Genomic DNA, 22,012 nt, shown 5'->3' with positions numbered 1-22,012 from the left:
GCTTTTTTCTCTAATCCTCATTATAGTTGCTGTTTCCGGCCATGCCTCACTGTGCTCAGGCCTCTCTCCTGGCTTGTGCCCAGCAAGTACCCCTAGCTGACTCGGGATGGAGCCCAGATCGGCCGTGTGCAAGGCCGGAGTCTTGCCCATCCTCTCCCCACCTGGAACTTGCTCTCTGCACAGGTCCCTGTCAAAGCCACATTCTTGCCTTTGGAGATGAAAAGACCGCAAACAGCAGGAGTCAAGGCAAAGCAAGCACTTAGCAAACAATGTATTGAATGAGAGAAAGAAATCACATTCTTTGATCATCCTGATATTGTGTTTATTTGGAAGGAGAGAGGGAGAGAGAGAGAGAGAGAGAGAGAGAGAGAGAGAGAGAGAGAGAGAGAGAAAGCTCCTTCCACAGAGGCAGGCAGGGGTGAGGTGGGGTGATGGGAGGGAACCTGGGGACACTGGTGCTGAGAAATGTGCACTGGTGGAGGGAGGGGTGTTGAAAATGACTGAAACCCAATCATGAACAGCATTGTAAGGGTTTATCTTACAATGATTCAATAAAAAATATTTAAAATGAAAATAAAATAATAAAAGGGTTGGATTGGAGTGATAGCACAGTGGGCAGGGCGTTTGCCTTGCACGCGGCAGACCTGAGTTCGATTCCTCCATCCCTTTTGGAGAGCCCGGTAAGCTACCGAGAGTGTCCCGCCCGCATGGTAGAGCCTGGAAAGCTACCCGTGGCTTACTTGATATGCCAAAAACAGTAACAACAAGTCTCACAATGGAGACGATACTGGTGCCCACTCAAGCAAATTGATGAACAATGGGACGACAGTGCTAATGAACAGGTCACATCTATCACATATTTCCTTCAAAAATATGAAAAATTCTCTAACAATTTTTGAGTTTGAATAAAGTCAATCTCTAGGTAAAAGAATCATGTTTATTTGTTTGGGACCCCTCCCAGAAGCACTGTTGGGTTCCGTGGGCCCCAGGCCAGGGGTCCGTCCTCGGGGTGTTTGGGGACGCATGGTGCTGGGATTGAGTCCAGGGCCCCGAGTGTGGAGCCTGTGCTCCGGCTCCCGAGGGCTCCCTGCTCCCCCCGGCGCTGGCGGCGAACATCCACGTTTCCTAGAGGGGGAGTGGAGGTCTCCTGAGCAGCTCCCGGAGACAGGAGCAGGTGCCGACCCCCAGCTCTGGGGCCAGCCTGGAGCGAGCCGGATCCCCCAGGCTCAGACAGGGCCTTGGTGCTTGCTGAGCCTGCCTTTGAAGTTGGGGGTCCTTGTACAATGGCTTTGGGGGGCCCCGAGCCGGTGCGACTGACTCTGGGTTAGGAAGGGTGGGACCAGGTTCAGGCCAGACCCAAGAGACACTGCAGGTTTGGGAGGACACAACTCCACACGCTGCCACGGCAGAGTCAGTATTTGTGTTGCCACGGAATTGGTGTACGTCGTTTGTTATGGGCAGATTCATTCTATCCAGCTGTGGAGGCGCTTCCAAGGAGTTCTTTATTAACAATGATTAATCCATGGACTGGAATGTACCCTCTAAAATTAAAAACACGAAGTGCTTACACTCACACAGTAATGCTGACATGCAAATAAAAGCATCACACTGTATGCATGAAAAGCATAAATATTACAGTAGAGACAAACCTTTAAGACCACTATAGTGCGACTTCAAATGACCCCTGTGGGGCCCAGGCCTCTCTCGGGCGAGACAGTAGCTCTAACCGCCAGCAGCAGCGGCTCGTGGGTCTGGCTTTGGTGGTACAGGCAGGGCCGACGGCACACCAGCCTCTCCAGCCAGCCCAGCTGCAGGGCAGCGCTCGGTACCTTGGAGAGCGTCCCTGGAGCCTGGCACCCCAATCCCACGGTCACATGGGCCAGAGACGTGTGCAAGACAGCTTTGCTAAGCACCCCCCTGCGGTGAGCAGAGGGTCCGCTCTCTCCTCCCATGCATGCCCCCTCTGTGAGTAGCAAAGCACTTCATTCACTAGAGACTAATCCTATGAAAGGATTCTCGTACTGCTATGGCAATGAAGCTCTGGATAGGAACTGAGCGCTGAAGGGCGGGGAAAGGACGCACATGACAACCTTCAGTGACAGTAGAGCAAACTGTAAGGCGTGCGCGAGAGAGACAGAGGCAAGGAGACAGTCTGTCGTAGACTGGGGGGGGGAAGGGAAACGGGGACGTTGGTGGTGGGACATGCATACTGAAGGGATGAGTGTTGGAACGGAGTATGGCTAAAATCTAATCATGAGCAACTTTGTAACCATGTATGTATCTCACTGGGGGGGGAAGGGAAACGGGGACGTTGGTGGTGGGACATGCATACTGAAGGGATGAGTGTTGGAACGGAGTATGGCTAAAATCTAATCATGAGCAACTTTGTAACCATGTATGTATCTCACAGTGATTCAATTTTTTTTAAGTTATTGAAAAAATCTTCTCCAGTTGATGGGCCTGGTCAAGGAGGGCCAGCGAGTAATAGTGAAGCTCCAACCTAGCACTGCGTCCGCCTGGCGCTGTGGGGTGCACGTGAGCTTCCCAGAGCCCTGCTGGCCTGGGTGACCAGGGACAGACCTGTCACCTCACACTGACCTCCTGAAAGAATTAACAAGAAGAAAGACATTCCGTCCAGCATGCTTCTGCTTTCATAGATGTGCTCCCTCTCTTCTTCAGGACAGGCCTAATGTGAGCGAGGAAGCACCTAGCACAGAGGACGAGTGGTGTGGCCGTGGGCCAGAGTGACCCCTTGCCCCAGCTCACATGTCGAAACACCAAGTGGGATGCTTCGGAGATGGGGCCTGGGCAGGTGATTTGTGGGGAAGAGCCCTTAGGGTGGATCGTAGGGTGGAAAATGCCCTTGTAGGAAGAAGAAGTGACCCCAGATCCCACCCCTTGCCTGCCCCCTCTCGGGCCCACCCGGAAAGAATGTCTCACAAGTACGAAAGAAATCAACGGTGCCAGCTTTCAGTACTGTTTTCAGTACTAATAGGCACAATAGACATCTTGCCTCCAATCCAATTACGTAATAGAGAAATTCACAGGGAGAGGCAGAAAAAAATGCACAGAAATGATGGGTGTGGGGCCAGGCGAGAACGCCACAGGCTCCTGAGGGCCAGGCAGGGGCCCGGCACTGCAGAGCGCAGTCTGGGAGCCCCTGAAGGAAACCAAACAGGGTTCGGTGTGTGTGAAGAGAAGCAGCGCGTGGCTACTTCTGTTCTGCTCCAGCTGGCACAGGGGCTGCAGGGAAACACTGACTTCCGGTCCAATCCCTCGTGGTCCCGGGCTGAGCTCATTTCTGCTCCTCCTCACTCCAGACTGAGTCCAGGGCACCTGCCTCTGAGCCTCGCACCCAGCCCGCCCCTGCAGAATGGGGCACAAGGAGGGCCCAGGAGCCGGGGTCCGTCTGTCCACCACAGCGGGGACAGCAAGTGTCTCTGCTTCCTGTAAACCATTTCCGCACCTGGTGGTGCCTCCCTGAGCCTGTCGGGGCTGCTCAGGGCTCACGTCGTTCAAGGCTGGGCCAGGCGATTAGGAGGAAAATGGTCCAGTTGCAGGCCAGTGTCCAGAGATCAGACGGGCATGGGCCCTTCTCTCCTACTGGACTCTGGAAACGGCAGCAATGCAGCCCCTCGGGGGCAGCCACAGAATGGGTCTCGGAGAACGGTCAGAGCGAGAAAGGACCTTGGAGGGGCCAGAGAGAAGCGAAATCCAGAGAGAAAAGCCGTGTTGGGTCGGATGGTGGCATTAGAGAGCTGGGGGAGGAAGACCTGGGGTGGAGAGGATGGAACAGGGCCTGCCTCAGGGTGTCCCGGCAAGCCCCCCACGCCACCTCCCTGCCAGGTGACTGGGCTGACCTGGCGTCGGGAGAGGAGAGGCGTGAGTGTGCCTCTGTGTCTTCCTACCACAGAACCCCCCCCCTCCACAGAGACGGGGCAGGGGGCTCCTCACCGCACAGTTCCAAGGGTCCAGAGAGGGAGCGGGGACAGCAGGGTCCCTTCCACGTGACGAGGGTCCCCTCACCCCTCACTTCCTCCTGAGTCCTCTCCGTCTGTATCTGGGCCCTACTCTGGGCTCTCGTCCCAGCAGCCTCCTGCTGGTTCTGGCCGCAGGGCCCGAGGGCGCTGGGACTGCCTGGTCCTGCGGCCCAGCTCGGCAGGCATCAGCTGGTGGCCTTCGTGACTCATGCTGCGTCACCTACCAGGGGCACAGGTTTGGACAGGAGAAAACGGATTCAGACTTGTAATTCAGGGTACACGAGATAATGGTCGGCAGGTGGGGGTGCACAGAGAGGACGTGGGGGAGCTGGGGAGGGGATGTCTCAGTCCTCTGCTCTGCCGCTACGCCCCTGTGAGATGTGCTTGGGAAGAGACACATCAGTGAGTTTCCCGGAGGACCATCCGGGTGGACGGGAGCAGAAGCATGGCTTTCGGGGGTGGCACCAAACCCCACTGTGCCCAGGGCCTGTGTAGCAGCCATCCCCCACACACGTGACAGAGCCCCAGGTCTGTCTGTCTGTCCCGTCCTCCCACATCCACAGGGCCTGCTGCATCTGGCCACACTCTCCGGCAGACCGCAAGTGAGCTCTGCGTCGATAACTTAGGTGCACGGTGCAGGCAGAAACGGCACAACCAGGGGCAGGAAACCGTGCCAGTCTCGCGTCCCGTTTCCCCTGGGTGCTGATTCAGGCAGCAGATCCATCTGTGAGCCGGCGTGGCACGGGATGGTAGAGCATCAGCCAGTCTCGCGCTGGGCTTGAGTGTCCACGTGGTTCCAGCCACCATCTCCGTTGCGGACAAAATGGAGAGACGAAAGTCAGAAGACACAGAGGTTGGCTGTTGGCATTCTCTAGTCAGGTTCTGGTCAAACCCAGGCAAGGGGCTACTGGGGCTGGGCCCTGAGAGTTCTGCAAAGGCCAGGGGGTCCGTACAGGGGTCACCAGGGCCAGCTTTGTCTGTTCACCCCCATACTGCAGCGTCCACACTGCAGCGTTTCTTAGAACGAGGAGGCAGCGTTTGCAGGTTCTATTTTAAACCAGGGGAAATGTGTTAAAGCTGTTCTACTTCTGTCAATAATACTTCTATTTTCTACTTTTTAAATAAATCTTTCCATCTCAAAAAATTTCAGCTCACACAAAAAAGTGAAAACCTCACCCAAAGATTCTTTATCTGCCTTCTACTTAGCTTCTCCAATAAAACCTCAACATGACGATCAAAACCGGAGAATGACAATGCAACACCAGCTCTGGTTGGTAGGTCTTGCTGGAACTTTTTCAAGTGGCAACTATTTTTCTCCCTGAAGAGAAACCCAGACCCCCCCCCATGCCTTTCTTATTTATTTGTGGGGGAGGGCTTTACCCAATTGAAAAATTAGTACACAACAACCTTTTAGCACTTTCTCTTCAAAACCTCTAACTTTATTAGGAAACGTTTTGAAGAGAAAGTAATTTTTTATTTACTTCTTGATCCAGTAAAATTATTACAATAATAATGAAGCAGATTTCAGCCTCTATTTTGTAATACAACTTTTAAAACCCATTGCTTTTAATACCTGGAAATAATTTCCTAGAAGGTTGTAAAAAGTATATAAATTACTGACCTGCACATAACCTCCTTATTTCACTATTCCTGACTCACTACCACATCTGTTATAAATTTTAACCAATCCTCTAAAAAAATCTGGTGCAGGGTCTAGAGTGATAGCACAGCGGGTAGGGCGTTTGCCTTGCACGCAGCCAACCCGGGTTCGATTCCCAGCATCCCATATGGTCCCCTGAGCACCACCAGGAGTAACTCCTAAGTGCAAAGTCAAGAGTAACCCCTGTGTATGGCCGAGTGTGACCCAAGAAGAAAAAAAAATTGGTGCACAGATTTTCCATAAAATTAACCATTTCAGAAAACTCTATCGAGAATTATAAAGTCAGCAATATAGGAGAAATGAAATCTGATTATATTTTTAAAAAAACTTTCATAATTGACTTAACAATTACTAAGTGAAAATATGAGAGAAAATTGACCTAATTAACTTGCATTGCTCAGACTGCCGGCTTCCTGGCAGGGGAGGAGAAGTCTGCACTATTCGCTCCCTTTGGTTTGCTAGCGCCCTCTTCGACCTTCTCCTGCTGTGTCAGTTTTCCCAGAGACCTGAGAGTGCTCTGGCATCTTAGTGAGAAGGACTCGGACATTCCACGGCCGCGCCACCCTCTGACCACGCTCCTCAGTGTCCGGCCATGATGCCCGGTCAACACAGCTGGCGTAGGGTAGAGACAGGAGGACCAGGGAAGGATGCGCTTTGGCCTTGCAGAACGGACTCAGCTAACCTTGGTGCTGGCGAATAAACTAACAGCTGATGCGCTGACACACTAAAGAACCGTCTTTTCCTCACTCACATGAGTTTGGTGCCACTCGGAGTCTTCGGGGAAGGCATGAGCAGATGTCACAGGGACACTCCCAGCCCCTGTCAGAGAATTTTATTAATTCTGCAAATGCTGTGGTTTTTGGACAACCAAATTTAGCAAAGAAAGATGAGGCTGGAAGATAGTTCTCCCCTTTGGAGAGTAGATATTTCAGGATCTCAATAAATCTTTTGAAAACTAATAGCACTGCAAGTAATTTCTTCACATCTTTAAAATACTTAGATATTCTGGTCATCCAATTACAAGTATTCTTACACACTGACCTTCCTATTAACATGAACTTCAAAATGCAAAATAAAGTGCGATAAGTCTGCTCAGCGGCTGGTGTAATGGGACACGCTGACGGGGAAGTTTCACTCTGCCGCCCGCCGCCTCTCCGGGGACCGTGTCAATCCCGGGGGAGAGATTCCAGTTTTTGGAGTGCAATGAGTTGAAAGACCATCTCCAACACATATGCTGGAATCGGTGTGGCAACACGCCCGGTGTAGGGGGAGTCTTGTAGGAAATCGGGGTGCCGCCTGGCGGAGTGACGGGGCCGGGGAATAAGCACGCGGGTCCTTCATGGGCCTGTGCTCTGCAGACCCTGGCGGGCAGGAGTGCCCCTTCCTTCTCCAGGCTTGCTGCAGCCAAGGGCAGAGGACACGTGAGGCGGGAACTCCCAGGAGAGGCCCGTGGGTCTCTTGGGGCTCCACGGCCGGCACCGCAGAGATGACTGAGGGCCAGGAGGCGTCACGTGTGTCACTGCTCAAATGCAGGGAAGGGCCATAAGAGAGAGGCCTCTGAGACAGCTGTCATGATGATCATGATGGTCACCCCCAGGCTCCCGCTCTCCCGTGTGGACTGTGTTACGAGGCGGCGGGGTGGGATGCTGGGTCGCTTCACACCCCAGGAGGACTTGGCAGCTTGTGGGTGGGTCAGAACTCGACAGATGTCCCTGGAAAACTGCTCTCCTCAGCGCAGGAAGAGCGGAGAGAGGCAGGCGGTGGGAGCCGGTGACTGGGTCAGTCAGAGGAGGAGGCGGCAGGTGAGGGTCAGCCCGTCAAGGGCAGCTCGAACCCTCCAGTCCCACCAGGCCCGGGAGGAGCCCGGCTCAACCTTCCCTCAGCGGGATGCAGTCACTGGCTCAAGGAGGCGACACGTTTCCCTCAGGACTCGGAGCAGAGCAGCGTGTGTCCCTCAGGGCTCTGGACCGGGTCTCCACGCGGCTAATCAGAGGAGGCCCTGCAGTACAGGGCCGGGTCTGGCTCTCGGAGAAGAGATGGCGCCGTGTCCACCTCTCCCTCTCTGTGGGTTGGTCACGCTACTATTCACAGGCCATTGGTGGGTTTCATTCCTCAGAAGTTACTCTTAAATGTGTTTCGCTTTGGAGAAGCTCCCCAGTCGTTCTGCTCCGGCCGGCAACGGATGAGATTTCTAGCCCACGTCCCACCAGCACTCAGCGATGCTCACTCTTAACTTTGGTCACTTGGTTATCTCATAAGTTATTTCAGAAATTTCGTTTTTCAATTCCAGAGATGCCATTTGAAATGGAAGTGAAAGCTCTCGTGTCTGCTCAGAATACGCAGGGCCAGCGGGTCCGCACTGACTGCCCACAGCTGTCCCTCTCGCACCAACGCCCCGCCTCGGCTCACAGCTTCGAGGCCTCCAGAATATTCTATCTGATTTTTTAAAAAGTAACCTCTACATTTTTATTTCAATATATGTGTATTGGAAATATATGATGGCTGAGAGCTTTTGATGAAACTTGTTATCCTTTGGCGACTGTTTTAAATGCTCATTGTTCAGTTTTGCTCAGTTTCATTCCCTCTTTTTCCTCACTTTTTTTTTTTTATCATTTTCACTTTGTTTTCTGGGACTAGTGTTTCTTGCTAATACTGTTGTTTTTATGGAATCCAGTGTAATACGAGGACTTGAGGGGCCTATGGAATAATTTGTGTGGGGGTTGAAGAGGCTGGAGAGCTCGGACAGTGGGGAAGGCTGAAGGGTTTGAACCCCAGCACCGAGTGTGGGCCCTCGAGCGCCCCCGGGAGAGAGTCCTAAGCACAGGGCCAGGCACAGCCCGGTGTGGCCCAACTCCCAGCACCCCAATAAGGAAATAAATGAAAAAAATCGAGCAGAAGAACTTAATTATATGGAATTTACCTTACCCCAAAATACGATTTATAATATTTATTTGATTTAAGGTCTTACAGAACCGAAAATAGGAATGGTAGTCGTGGCTGGTGCAGTTTCCAGGATTCGGTTCCTTTCCCTTCAGACTCCTGGGCTCACCGAGCTTCTCCAAGTCAGTCCGAGTCTGTGGTTCTTCTGTGTCTGCACATGTGCAGGAAGGTGGGTCCCGCCCTCTGGACACATCTGTCCCCATGAATATTTCTAAAAGGCAGCGGAGGAATCTTCTTTGGAATGCAGCATCCCTGTCACTGGCATTGAAATGGAATCATAAACCACATTTAATTTCATTCACAGAATTTTTATAACAGCAAGACAGCTGCTCAGCATAAGTTTTCCTGTTGCTTTTAAATTTATGGTACAGATGATAAAATGAATTTGGAAGTAAAGGCCAAGAAGCAAGTGAATGAGCTTTATGGAAATTAATTGGACTGCTCCGGAGGCTTATTTTTCATTGAACATTTCTGGCCCTTATACTGCCTTCGGACCAGGAACATCCATTTCCTAATCTAGTTCATGATATACTGGTAAAACCATAATTATCTCCCAAAACCTAGTTTAAATGCCTCATTACTTTTTCCTGGGTGACACTGGGTAGATTCTGCTTTTATAAACGCATCACTGTGCCCATTTTGACAGTGTGATCTAATTGTTCAAATCGATTATTTGACTATTAAGGAATAAGACACACAACAGACCCGTATCAGCATTTTGCAGAAAGTCTGATTTGCTTCAGTCTTGTTGATGTTAAAACTTTGCAATCTCATTCTCAACTGAGGTAGTCACTTGCTCAGGTGTGTGAACGGAAATTAATCAAACACTGGAATTGATCACGCCTGTTCTGGGTTTCAGCAGGGAAATGCTAGTCACAGATAGACGCCTGCCAGGCCTGCGTCTGAAGAGCAGAATGAGTCTGATCTGGGGCAGCCGAGTCCTGGCTGACCCTACACCCGATTCTGAACCACATCGTGTAAGAAGCTGGTGTGTGGGATTGCAGAACCCTCGGCCCTCCTGACCGGGAGCTGCTCCCAGGCTCCCCCTGAGCTCAGCCACCAGGACTTCTCCTCCCGGCTTCCCTGGAGCACGGGGACGGGGGATCCGCGCAGATGGGAAGCAGGAGGCTTTCTTTTCTCAGGGGCCAGCGGCACATCTGCTCACCACTGGTCCCAGCCCGACCACGTCCGGCCCGTCAGAGCTCGCTCTTCCGCTCTTCCTCCCTTGGGCCCCTGCAGCCCTGCACGGAGGGGCCTGCTCTGGAGGCCTCTGGCTCACCCCTAAGGAGGACGAGGGCTGTCCAGTCCCTTCAGAACTCATCCTTGTGGATCTGTACCAGAATTAAGTGGATTCAATTAGTCTCAATGGGCTGACAAAGACTTCAGGAGCCTCCACCCCCTGCTGGGACCTCAGGAGGCTCCACACCCCGCTGGGACCTCAGAAGGCTCCACCCCCCTGGGACCTCAGAAGGTTCCACCCCCCGCTGGGACCTCAGGAGGCTCCACACCCCCGCTGGGACCTCAGGAGGCTCCAGCTCTCGCATTGAGTCTCACCCCTTCCCCCACCACACACACTCTGGGACCTGAGGCGGCTTCATCATCCCCGCTGGATGCTCAGCACGCAGGAGGCGAGCAGCATTTTGCTCTGAACACTCGGGAAGGAAGGCGATGGAGGAGGTGAGCACAGCTGCTCGCCTACCCCCACCACCAATTTTCCATCTCAGTCTTCTGGGACTTGGGACTGGGAGGGACATGCCCTTATTGGCTGCCCTCATTAAATGGAAACTTGGGCATCCTAGAGCCGATGGCACGCAGAGAAACGCAGCTACCCCTCACCCACTTGCCAACCCAGAGAAGCGATCCCCACCAGGGTGCTTGGAAGAGTGGCTGATGAACTGCCACACACACTGACGGGTGTTTCTCAGCACCGGCCTCTGAGGAAGGGCCCAAGAGGAAGGTAGAAGAATGGTTACTTGGTTTCTGGTTTCTGGGTCACATTGGGCAGAGCTCACAGACTGCTCCTGGTACTGTGCTCAGGGGGTCACTCCTGGCAGTACTCGAGGGCCACCTGGATGGGGATCAAACTGGATGCCAGCCGAATGCAAGATGAGCATCTTAGTCCTGCACTCTCTTGGTTTATCTCTTGTGCTATCTTGAGGTTTCATTTTTAAATGAAAGTATATGGGAGAGGAGAGTGTGATCCATAGATATGTCCTATGCACACATATGTACATACATGTCTATGCTGTGGGAGAAGAAAATTTGATCAAAAGCACGTGTCTATAACATGGCACATTGCTGATGTGTGGTCACATGATCCGTCCAATGGCCTAGATTAGTCTGTCCAGTTTGCATGTCCCCACCCCCTCGTGCCAATATTAGAGGACGGGTCATACAGGAAATGAAGCGGCCGCTGCTTCTGGGCGTGTTGTGCACGGATACAGGAGAAGGTGCTGCCATGCATCATTCCACTTAAGGCTGGACGAGAACAAACTCTCTCGGCTTCCCGGATATGAGCTGCTATTTCTCATCTCTGCAGGGAAGCCGAGGAGACAGGGAGACTGGACAGTGAGCTGGCCCTCTCTGGCATCTCCCACCGGGCACTTGAGGGAAGCCCAGCCCCTCACTGCAGTGCCCGCTGCCCTCTCTCCTCTCCCGGGGCTGTTCTGGTTAGAACACACTGAACTCCACCAGCCCGGGGAGGGTGGGAGTTTACCCTCACAGTTACCGCAAGGCAGACAGCTGGTGACTCTCATCAACACCATGTTAGTGGTGAAGGGCCCAGAGGGAGAAACTCAGCGACAGCTCACGTCAAACGCAGCGAGCAGAGTGGGATTCCATGCACCGTCCCCACCGCTGGTGAATGCTCCTGCGATGACTCATTCACCTAGGGCCCATTGGGACAAAGACCGGTTACCTCTCATTGAGAAGCAGTTTCTCCAAGGTCGAAAAATCAAAGTTGAGAGGCTAAGTCAGTAGATAGACATTCGGGGCTTGGGGCTTTTTGGGTGGGGGCACAGGTATGTCTTAATAGGGCTGTTACTGCCAGTGAAAAGGATCAGCTTGAGATAAATTTCTCTCAAAAGGTCTTTCAAGATGGATCCCTAAGCCTGTGGGAATGACACCCAGTTTTCACAGCCTCTCACAGTGGGCTCATCGTTGTTTTTGAGTAGTTTCTTCTCTCTCAGCAAGGGAGCCTGAGGCTGGTCACTCAGGCTTGCTCAAGGGCAGGAACTCCCACGTGGCTGTGGCCATTGCTGCATGGTCAGTGGCAGTGCAGCCCAGCAGAGCCCGTCGTGGGGTGTGAGATTTGCTCCTACCCTCTCCTGTCAGGGGCTATGGGGTCCTCTAAATCCATCCTGCGACAAAGACGCCTTCCCTGGTGCTCCCCCAGGCTCTGCCCAGAGGCCAGTGGGACGGGGTCTCAGCCATCCAGGATGAGCTGCTCGGAGACGTGCTTCCATGTGAGTTAGGAGCAGAAAGTCCCATCCCGAGTGAGCCAGAGAAGACAGACACAGGACAACCCCAGTGACCTGTGGTGTAGGGGGTACTGAAGGAAGGGAATTCACTGTAGTCAAGGGGAGGCCTGGACCCCCGGGCCCGGTGTCGGAGAGGAGGGCGGGGAAGGAGAGAATCTAGGGACAGAGCAGGAATACCGGGTGAGCAGGCATCGGGGCGTCAGTGAAGCCGTGACAGGTGAGGGGTCGAGCCACAGACCCAAACGCCGACTCAGCAACACTGAAGACTCGAGATTTAAGCTCAGCCTGAGACTCTGTCGTGAGCCTGTCAAGGTGACAGGGGGACGGGGCGGGGGGCCGTGGGGGAGGGAAGCTGACGCTGGTGGTGGGTTGAAATATTATACGCCTAGAACTCAACTATTAATAATTTTATAAATCACAGTTCTTTAATTAAAAAGGTGGAAAAAGGAAGAAACTCCCTTCCCGGAGACCCGCTTTCCTTGCCCTCTCCTTGTCTCTTCCTGGGTCCTCCCACCTCCCAGCACCAGTCAGAGACACACTAGGGTAGACGCACGCCCAGGACAGACAGACAGACAGATACTGCCTGGCTTCCTATCCAGGCTGGAGCACTGGAAGCAGGGTCAGCTGCACTGGCCTCCCCAGGGCCCCTGTGACCAGCAGGGCCGTCATTGAAGGTGCCCAAGCTCTGCCTCAGGGGCCAGGCCCAGCCCTCCCGCACAGCTGCAACACCAGTTGAGCGCTGAGTTAACGAGCGGAAAACGGGAGCCCTGGGACCGATTTGGCTATTTTCAGTCCCCCACGCCCTGCTTCATTTTATTTTCACTGACATATTTTATTTCCATCTCTTGATCCCAAGTGTACTTGCATAAGGTTTATTTGCATCCTGAGTTATGTTGAGGAATAAATGATGATGAGACGCTGGAAATCTCTTCCCTGCAGACCCGCCCCCAGTAATCTCCAGACCCCAGCGGGCTCCTGGAACGCTCTCCACCAAGCCCGCTCTTCCCTTCGATTCTGTTGTTAAATGCCATTGAGCTTCCCGTGCCTGCCCACTCATCTGGTGGCTTCCCAGTAAACACACAAAAAAGCAAGTTTCGGTGCGGGTTGGGGGTCCCTGCGGTTTTATATTTAGAGACGGCAGGGACCTGGCAGAGCTCGTAAGTGTCGGGCACTGTGGGGGAGAGCAACGGCCGGCCCAGACTGACCTCTGTCTCCCCTCTCCCAGAGCCAGCCAGGACGCATGCCCGCTGCAAACTTAGGGCATAAAATGAAATTCAACAGAAATGGATTTGTCCTTAAAAAATGCATCCTGGCTTTGGTCAAATGAGTCAGGACTGACATATTTTGAATTACTTTGTGTACAGACTGTTGCATTTCTTTGAAACTTGATCTTATAATCACTGCTTTAGGTAAAAATAGGTTAAAGTTGATTGGCAGCACATTCCCCTGATTTCCTTTCATCCTGAAATTTTTTTAAAAAAGAAGTTAAGATTACTTAACATCTATTAGGCTGCAGATTTGGTCTGGTTCACCTCAGTGAAACAATCCTGAAAAAAAAAAAAACAGAACAACATGTGCTAACGCACAGTTTAAAATCAGTGGAATCACACACTGAGGTGATAAAGCAGCAAATGTTTATTTTCTAAATGAATCAACGAACAAAATTTGTGAAATGGATGTTAGACTGTCATCTGGAATGAATTTTATTAGTGACCAGGAAACCCGTGTTCATCAACTTATCCTGGAGATGAATCCTATTTTCATTCTCTTCCTATTGATGCTGCTCGTGGCCTGGTATGAATCTGGGACTCCGGATGCAGCAATTCCTCTGGACTGTGGAGAAACAAACACATAGCTGAGATGCTTGGAGCTGCTGAGTCACCGGGCGTGCCCGGGAACACAGGCTCCCCCATGCCCAAGTATTCAGATCCTCCTCCCCACCTCGTGTTTATTTGCAAACAGGGAACTTCCCAACCCCACTAACAACACCATTTGAATCAATAAAACTGCAATTCTTGCCTCCATCAGGGAGTTTTAAATGAACTTATCACGACTGGTTTAACAGCTAGTGATGGTAACAGTGCAGAGTCTCTGTCGGAAGGACGGTCCCTGCAGTTTCTGGACGTGGCCCAGGTCCTCCCAAGTGCTCCCGTCTCTCTAGCTGGACAGCCCAGCAGGCCTTCTGGGGTCTTCCCGGAGCAGCTTTCCAGTCTGCAGCTACTCTGGGGGCTCAACAGCGTGAGGTGGACGTCAACCCCCGGAGACGGCTCTGGGTGTTCCCTGGACCTTCGTGTGACAACCAAACTATCTTCAGTGGCTTACTGAGTTCTGGGTGGCCGGCCCACAAGGACATCTGGACTTTGGGTCCAGCTGGCACCTGTCCTTTCACCCTCTGGTCACTGCCTCTTCTATCCCCAAGGCCAGCTGAGCCGTCTCCATCCCCAAACTTCCCTTAATATCTCATTAATATCTTCAATTAGGCTCTGCCCGTTAGTCCCTGGCCACACCGGCTGCCCAGCCTGTGCACACGTGCTGAGCCTTCAAACAGGGGACTGTCCTAGGTGTCCCCACTGACCACAGGGGGCCAACAGGCTCTGACGGCAGACACTTGGTGTCACACACTCAAAGCCCCTTTATATTGTGAGTAGCTGCTTTATTGATTTACAAACTGTTTCTTAAACTCAAGGCTTATGGAGCACTTCCATTTACTTTTTCAATTATGAATATTTGGTTTTATTCACCGGGATCCATAAACAGACCTTGTGAGATTTAAATTCTATGAAATTTGTTGAAACTTGATTTATGGACCTACAAACTTAACTTTATTAATCTTTCTGTTCAATATGTCTAGTTTCTCTGTTAAAACTTTTATCTTATTGTAAATATATCTCTCATGAGTTATCACCATATGTACTAAATAGAATTTTCCTCCCGTGAATGATGTTACAGGTTGGCACCTAAGTGCACTGGCTTTGCTCCCGTCCAGACTTCTGGGATACCTATTTGTTCTAGAGATTCCATTTGTCCCTTGTAATAACCTTAGACTCTCACAAGAGGATGGGGGATGTCTCCCTGGTGGGGCTCAGGAGGCCTGGGTACCTATACCACAAACCATAATGGGGGGCTGGGAATGAAACTCCAGTGGGCGCATGCGATAGCTGTGCCCGCTGTACTGTCTCTCTGATCCCTTAAAATGCTCTTAAGTCAATCACTATGATCTAACTGAAAGTTTAAATCTCTAGATGCTTTCTCTGCTCACTTTCTTTTAAAGGTTTAAGGCTTTCAGTTTGCTTGTCATCATGCAAGTTATCTTCCAGCTTATATACTAAGATGTAGCAATTTTTATTTTCTATCTTGGGCGCTTCTAGGCAAGGCTCAGGGGCTGCCCCACTGGCCCACTGGGTGGGTGCCCCACTCAGGGCTTGGGATGCAGTTGCTCAGGTCCAATAGCACTGGACTTCCTGGGGCCCCCACAGTGCTCGGGGCCTCCCCAGACCAGGGGGTGCCAGAATTCTTGCCGGCATCTTGAGTGTGCACTGCCTGTGACCGCCCTCTGAGCTATAACCCCTGCTCCCTATGTCTCTTATGCAATTAAAGTGACAAGCGCACATTTTTCAGTCTCAGCATTTTAGTCACAGACCCAGGTCAATAAATGTGGACTTGAGAAGGAGTTGACGTGTGTCCACTACTAAAGGTAATAATCTCAACGTGCCCCTGCCACTCCCGGTCATGCCTGGCAGTAAACTGCCCTTTGGGTTATGTATTAACCCATGCTGAGTTCCCGGATTTCCAGCACGAACATTCTTAGATAGATGGGTGCATTAGAAAGAATATCGACAGAAACAAAATAATACATCTCTATTTTATTCATACACAATGTTATTTAGAATTACAACCACTGGGAAATTGCCCCAGAATTTTGAACATTTAAACTATTGGTTCAGAAGATTTGATTCATTTGGAGTCTCTTTCATTCAGTGTTCTCAGAGCATAACCTCTCCCCCATTTTTTTTTTTTTGCTTTTTGAGTCACACCCAGCGATGCACAGGGGTTACTTCTGGCTTTGCACTCAGGAATCACTTCTGGCAGTGCTCAGGGGACCATATGGGATGCTGGGAATCAAACCCAGGTCGGCCGCATGCAAGGCAAACACCCTACCCGCTGTGCTATCGCTCCAGCCCCCTACCCCAATTTTTGAATGAGAATATACCAACAAAAACTCAAAACATTGGGAGGAATAAGTTTGATTTCCAGAACATGGAATAAAACTTAGAGCAGAAATTAATGGCATGGAAACCCAAAAAAAATTCGAAGCGTCAATGAAACAAAGAGCTGGTTCTTTGAGAAAATAAACAAGATTGATAAACCACTAGCAAAACTCACAAAGAAAGAGAGAGCGAGAACCCTAATAAACTGAATCAGAAATGAAAAGGGGACATCACAAGAGAAACCAATGAAATTCAAAAGATCATCATCGACTACTTTGAAAGTCTGTATGCCACGGAACAAGAGAAACTAAAAGAAATGGATAAATTCCTTGATTCCTACAATCTCCTAAGACTGAACTAAAAAGACTGGAATACCTGAATAGACCCATTCATACCAAGAAAATTGAAGCTGTAATCAAAAGTCTTTCCAAAAACAAAAGCCCAGATCCAGATGGATTCACTAGCGAATTCTTCCAAACATTTAAAGAGAACCTATTGCCAGTTCTTCTCAAGCTTTTCCAGGAAATTGAAGAAACAGGAACTCTCCCAAACAGTTTTTCTGAGGCACATATTTCCCTAATACCAAAAGCAAACAAAAACACCACTAACAAAGAACATTATAGACCATTATCCCTGATGAAAACTGATGTGAAGATCCTCAACAAAATATTAGCAAATAGAATCTAACAACTCATCAAAAAGATCATGCACCACGACCAAGTGGGATTAATCCTGGGGATGTAAGGATGGTTTAACATTCGGAAATCAATCAACATAATCCATCATATCAACAAAAGTAAAGATAAAATCCATATGATCATATCAATAGATGCAGAGAAAGCATTTGACAAGATCCAACACCCTTTTATGATGAAACACTCACCAAATGGGTTTTGAAGGAACTTTCCTCAAGATAGTCAAAGTCATCTACCATAAACCCATGGCAAGCATTATCCTCAATGGGGAAAACTAAGGGCCTTTCCTCTAAGATCAGGAACAAGACAAGGATGCCCACTCTCACCATTTCTGTTCAAATAGTACTGGAAGTACTAGCAATAGAGATTAGGCAAGAAAAATATACTAAGGGCATCCAGATAGGAAAGTAAGAAATCAAACTCTCACTATTCCTAGATGGTATGATACTATATCTAGAGAATCCTAAAGCCTCTACCAAGAAACTCTTAGAAACAATAAACTTGTACAGTAAAGTTGCAGGCTATAAAATCAATACCCAAAAATACATGGCCTTCCTATATGCAAATAATGAGACAGAAGAAAGGGACATGGAAAAAGCAATCCCGTTCAAAATTGTGCCCCAGAAAATCAAGCACCTCAGAATCAGCTGAACTAAGGAAGTAAAGGACCTCTACAAAGAAAACTATAAAACACTACTCCATGATATAAAAGAGGATATGAGGAAATGGAAACATATCCCCTGCTCATGGATAGGGAGAATCAACATTGTCAAAATGGCAATATGCCCCAAAGCATCATACAGATTCAATGCGATCCCTATAAAGATACCCATGAAATTTTTCAAAGAAATGGATCAAGCAATCCTGAAATTCATATGGAACAACAAATGCCCACGAATAGCTAAATCAATTCTTGGGAAAAAGATGACGGGAGGCATCACCCTCCCCAACCTTAAACTCTACTTAGCAGTAACAATTAAAACAGCATGGTACTGGAACAAAGGCAGAACCGCAGACCAATGGAACAGAGCAGAATATCCCTATACACAACCCCAAATGTATGATCATCTAATCTTTGATAAGGGGGCAAGAAATGTGAAATGGAGCAAGGAAAGCCACTTTAACAAATGGTGCTGGCATAACTGGACAACCACATGCAAAAGAATGGGCTTTGACCTTGACCTAATACCATGCACAAAAGTCAGATCAAAATGGATTAAAGACCTCAACATCAGACCACAATCCATAAGGTACATTGAAGACAAGGTCGGCAAAACCCTTCACGATATTGAAGCTAAAGGTATCTTCAAAGAGGACACGGAACTAAGCAATCAAGTAGAAACAGAGATAAACAAATGGGACTATATTAAACTAAAAAGCTTCTGCACCGCAAAAGATACAGTGACCAGAATACAAAGACAATCTACAGAATGGGAAAGGATATTCACCCAATACCCATCCGATAAAGGGTTGATGTCAAGGGTATATAAAGCACTGGTTGAACTCTACAAGAAGAAAACATCCAACCCCATCAGAAAATGGGCCGAAGAAATAAACAGAAACCTTTCCAAGGAAGAGATACGAATGGCCAAAAGGCACATGAAAAAATGCTCTGCATCAGGGAGATGCAAATCAAAACAACCACGAGATACCACCTCACACCACAGAGACTGGCACACGTCCAAAAGAATAGCAACCGCTGTTGGAGAGGATGTGGGGAGAAGGGAACCCTTCTACACTGCTGGTGGGAATGCCAACTGGTTCAGCCCTTTTGGAAAACAATATGGACACTTCTAAAAAAATTAGAAATTGAGCTCCCATTTGACCCAGCAATACCACTTCTGAGAATGTATCCCGGAGAGGCAAAAAAGCACAGCCGAAATGACATCTGCACTTGTATGCTCATCGAAGCACTGTTTACAATAGCCAGAATCTGGAAAAACTTGAGTGTCCGAGAACAGATGACTGGTTGGAGAAACTTTGGTACATCTACACAACTGAATACTATGCAGCTATTAGAAAGGATGAAGTAATTGAACTTTGCATATAAGTGGATCAACATGGAAAGTATCATGCTAAGTGAAATGAGTCAGAAAGAGAGAGATAGACATAGAAAAATTGCACTCATCTGTGGAATATAAAATAACAGAATGGGAGACTAACACCCAAGAATGGTAGAAATAAGTACCAGGAGGTTTGCTCCATGACTTGGAAGCTGGCCTCAATGCTTGGGGGAAAGGCAGCTCAGATAGAGAAGGGAATACCAAGTAAAGTGTGGTTGGAGGACCCACTCAGGAAGGGAGATGAGTGCTGAAAGTAGACTATAGATTGAACACGATGGTCACTCAATACCTCTATTGCAAACCACAACACCCAAAAGGAGAGAGAGAACAAAAGGGAATGCCCTGCCACAGAGGCGGGGTGGGGGGGAGGGGTGGCGTGGGGAAGGGATTGGGGGGAGGGACACTGGGATCATCGGTGGTGGAGAATGGGCACTGGTGGAGGGATGGGTACTCGAGCATTGTATGACTGAAACACAAGCATGAAAATATGTAAACCTGTAACTTTACCTCATGGTGATTCACTAATAAAAAAATAATAAAAATAAATAAAAATCAACCTACTGCCAGAAGTTAGTGAGACAATGTGAATTTATAATGTTCTAAAATGTAAAGAATTAAAATACCTAGAAAAATATAAAAATTAAGATGTAATTTCAAATAGCAATCTTCAATTTTCAAAATACCCACATGGGTGTTTTATATAGACACAACACATGGACATGCATACACACACACACACACACACACACACACACACTTTCACTTTCTTAACCCAATAAATAGGTAAGCTAAGCCTGGGAACTATTATAAATTTCACCTTTTAGAGAACCTTAAAGGTGCTGTAAATTCCTGTGTTAAAAGCGAAAGTCAGAAAGCTAACCTGATGTTCAACCCTATTTAACCCAATTTGCTACAGTTACTATGCATTGGAGATTTTTTTCTTGAGTAATGTCTACTGTTAAACCCCATAATTAGTAATTTATCAACCTACTCTAGCAAGTGGAGGCTGGGAGTCCCTAGACTTTGCAGCAGCTAACATAAAAGGGATAGCTGAATGACAGACTAATTCCTACTGGCTCTGACAGGGAAGCTCTGAGAGAGAGTTTAGAGGAGCCTTATCGCTGCATCACTGCGGTTTCCGGCTGGCGCCTGTTGGAACACTGCCCTCGGGATTACTGAGACTTGAACGGTGCCAGGAAGGGAAGCAGAGGGTTCACTGCAACCAGTTATCTCATAGAGACACAGCCAATTTAACTTGGAGAATCGCTTTACTCTGAGAAGAGCGTTCCTGTTTCTTTACCTCAGTGAAAAGTCACAAGACTTTGTTCATATGAAAAAATGCTTAAAATACAATAAAGTGGAAAACAGCTGAAATTTTATCACATAGATGAACATGCTGATAAATACTTGAAAGTGTTTCTGGAGCGTAGATGCCAGCTATGTGAACATATGGTATCACTATCCAATTCTTTATCTTCAAATGTTTCTAGAACTTTCCTCATGTATTTTTACACAGAAACATAATATGTTACTATATATACTACATATACATGTTCCAAATAGGGTCTACGGAGCTCAGTATTTGTACATCTACTCATGTATATCTATATGTGGATATGTAATCACACATGCACAGCATTTCACATTTCACACGTGTGTTTGTGACATCCTCTTTTTAATTCCAACTGGATCCCCTGGCACTGCCAAGCACTCATCCACTATTTTCCGTAAGATCATCCCTCTCTGAAACTCTAAAATTACTTAATACTGTCTAGTCGCTTTAAAAACTCTCCCAAGAAAAACCAAACTCGACAGATGATCTCATTTTCAGTTTCACACAGAAAGAAAACATAAAATGCACTGCCAGGAGCGCTCACTGCTTTCTCTGAAGTCCTCGGAATTCTGCACCAGGGTCTCCTTCCTCCTGAGCGGGGTCGTCCTGCTGGCCTTGGGCTGGCCGCCCTGTGCGTCCTCCGAGCCGGCTGCTTCTGACAGCCTGCAAATTTAAGAAGCAGATCCCGACCCTGTGGCTCCTCTCCTGCCCAGGCTGCTCCACTCCGTCCCTCGCTCAACCCGGCCGGTTCTCTCTCTCTCTCTCTCTCTCTCTCTCTCTCTCTCTCTCTCTCTCTCTCTCTCTCTCTCTCTCTCTCTCTCTCTCTCTCTCTCTCTCACAGGTTCTCTCCCGGTTCAGGTTTCTCTCAGAGGCCGTGATGCGCTCCGCAGCCCCCTGCAGCACATCCATCTGATAGTCCCCCTTAAACAGTGGTGCCTGGCTGCTGGAATTTCACACCTTCCTGATTTGTTTCCTACTGCAAGTCCCTTTTCAGAGCCTGCTCTGGCTCCTTCCTGTCCTCCTGACTCAGAGACGATGAAGCTCCTGCTTGTCCCCCGCCGTCTCTCTCCACCCGTGTCTCTGCGGCTCTGTCTTCAGTCGCCCTTACCTGCCAGGACTCCCCGCACTTCCTTCCGTGGCCATGCAGCAAAACTTTCACCTGAAGGCCCCGTGTGGCTGCTTCTCTCTAGTCATCCTGGAAAAACCACACGGGAACAGCAGAGCTTGTGGACACGGCCACGGAGCTGGACCACTCCCATTGTCCCCTGCAGCCTCATCTCACTGAGCATCCCTTGTGGCCGACTCTTAAACCACGCAAACCTCGGCCAGCCAACACTTCCCCTCAGGAAATCACGGGCTTATTAGAAAAAGAAATTCCTCTACCCCACAGAAAGAGGTTCCAGCAGAGCAGAGCCCTCAGCACCAGGGAAGGAGGAGGAGGAGCACAGGCAGAGCTAACGGCGGAGCTCCTCGCAAGGTTCAGAAACCATGTTTGACTACTAGTGCAGAAATCATAGCATCTGACACCCCGAAGTTGGGGGAAGTTAAGTGGGGGGGTAGGGAGAGAGAAGGAGGTGAGGAAAAGGAGGTGAGAAGAGGGAGGTGAGGAGTGGGAAGTGAGGAGAGGGAGGGGAGGAGAAGGAGGTGAGGAAAA

The 22,012-nt window shown here is 49.4% G+C and overlaps 1 long non-coding RNA gene across 1 annotated transcript; it reads right to left on the bottom strand.

Annotated features, from left to right (window-relative positions):
* Positions 1-13,757: 13,757 nt before the first annotated feature.
* Positions 13,758-21,650, bottom strand: LOC129404840 (uncharacterized). Its single transcript, XR_008630175.1, has 3 exons — positions 21,518-21,650; positions 20,903-21,021; positions 13,758-13,892 (listed from the first exon to the last, which is right to left on the bottom strand). It is a non-coding gene; the product is annotated as an uncharacterized LOC129404840 (long non-coding RNA).
* Between the last annotated feature and the right edge of the window lie 362 nt (positions 21,651-22,012).

The sequence above is a fragment of the Sorex araneus genome, chromosome 5 (assembly GCF_027595985.1).
Source record: "Sorex araneus isolate mSorAra2 chromosome 5, mSorAra2.pri, whole genome shotgun sequence".
NCBI lineage: Eukaryota > Metazoa > Chordata > Mammalia > Eulipotyphla > Soricidae > Sorex > Sorex araneus.
Note: the sequence above shows the minus strand (reverse complement) of the source record. Positions and strands in the feature narration are given on the sequence as shown.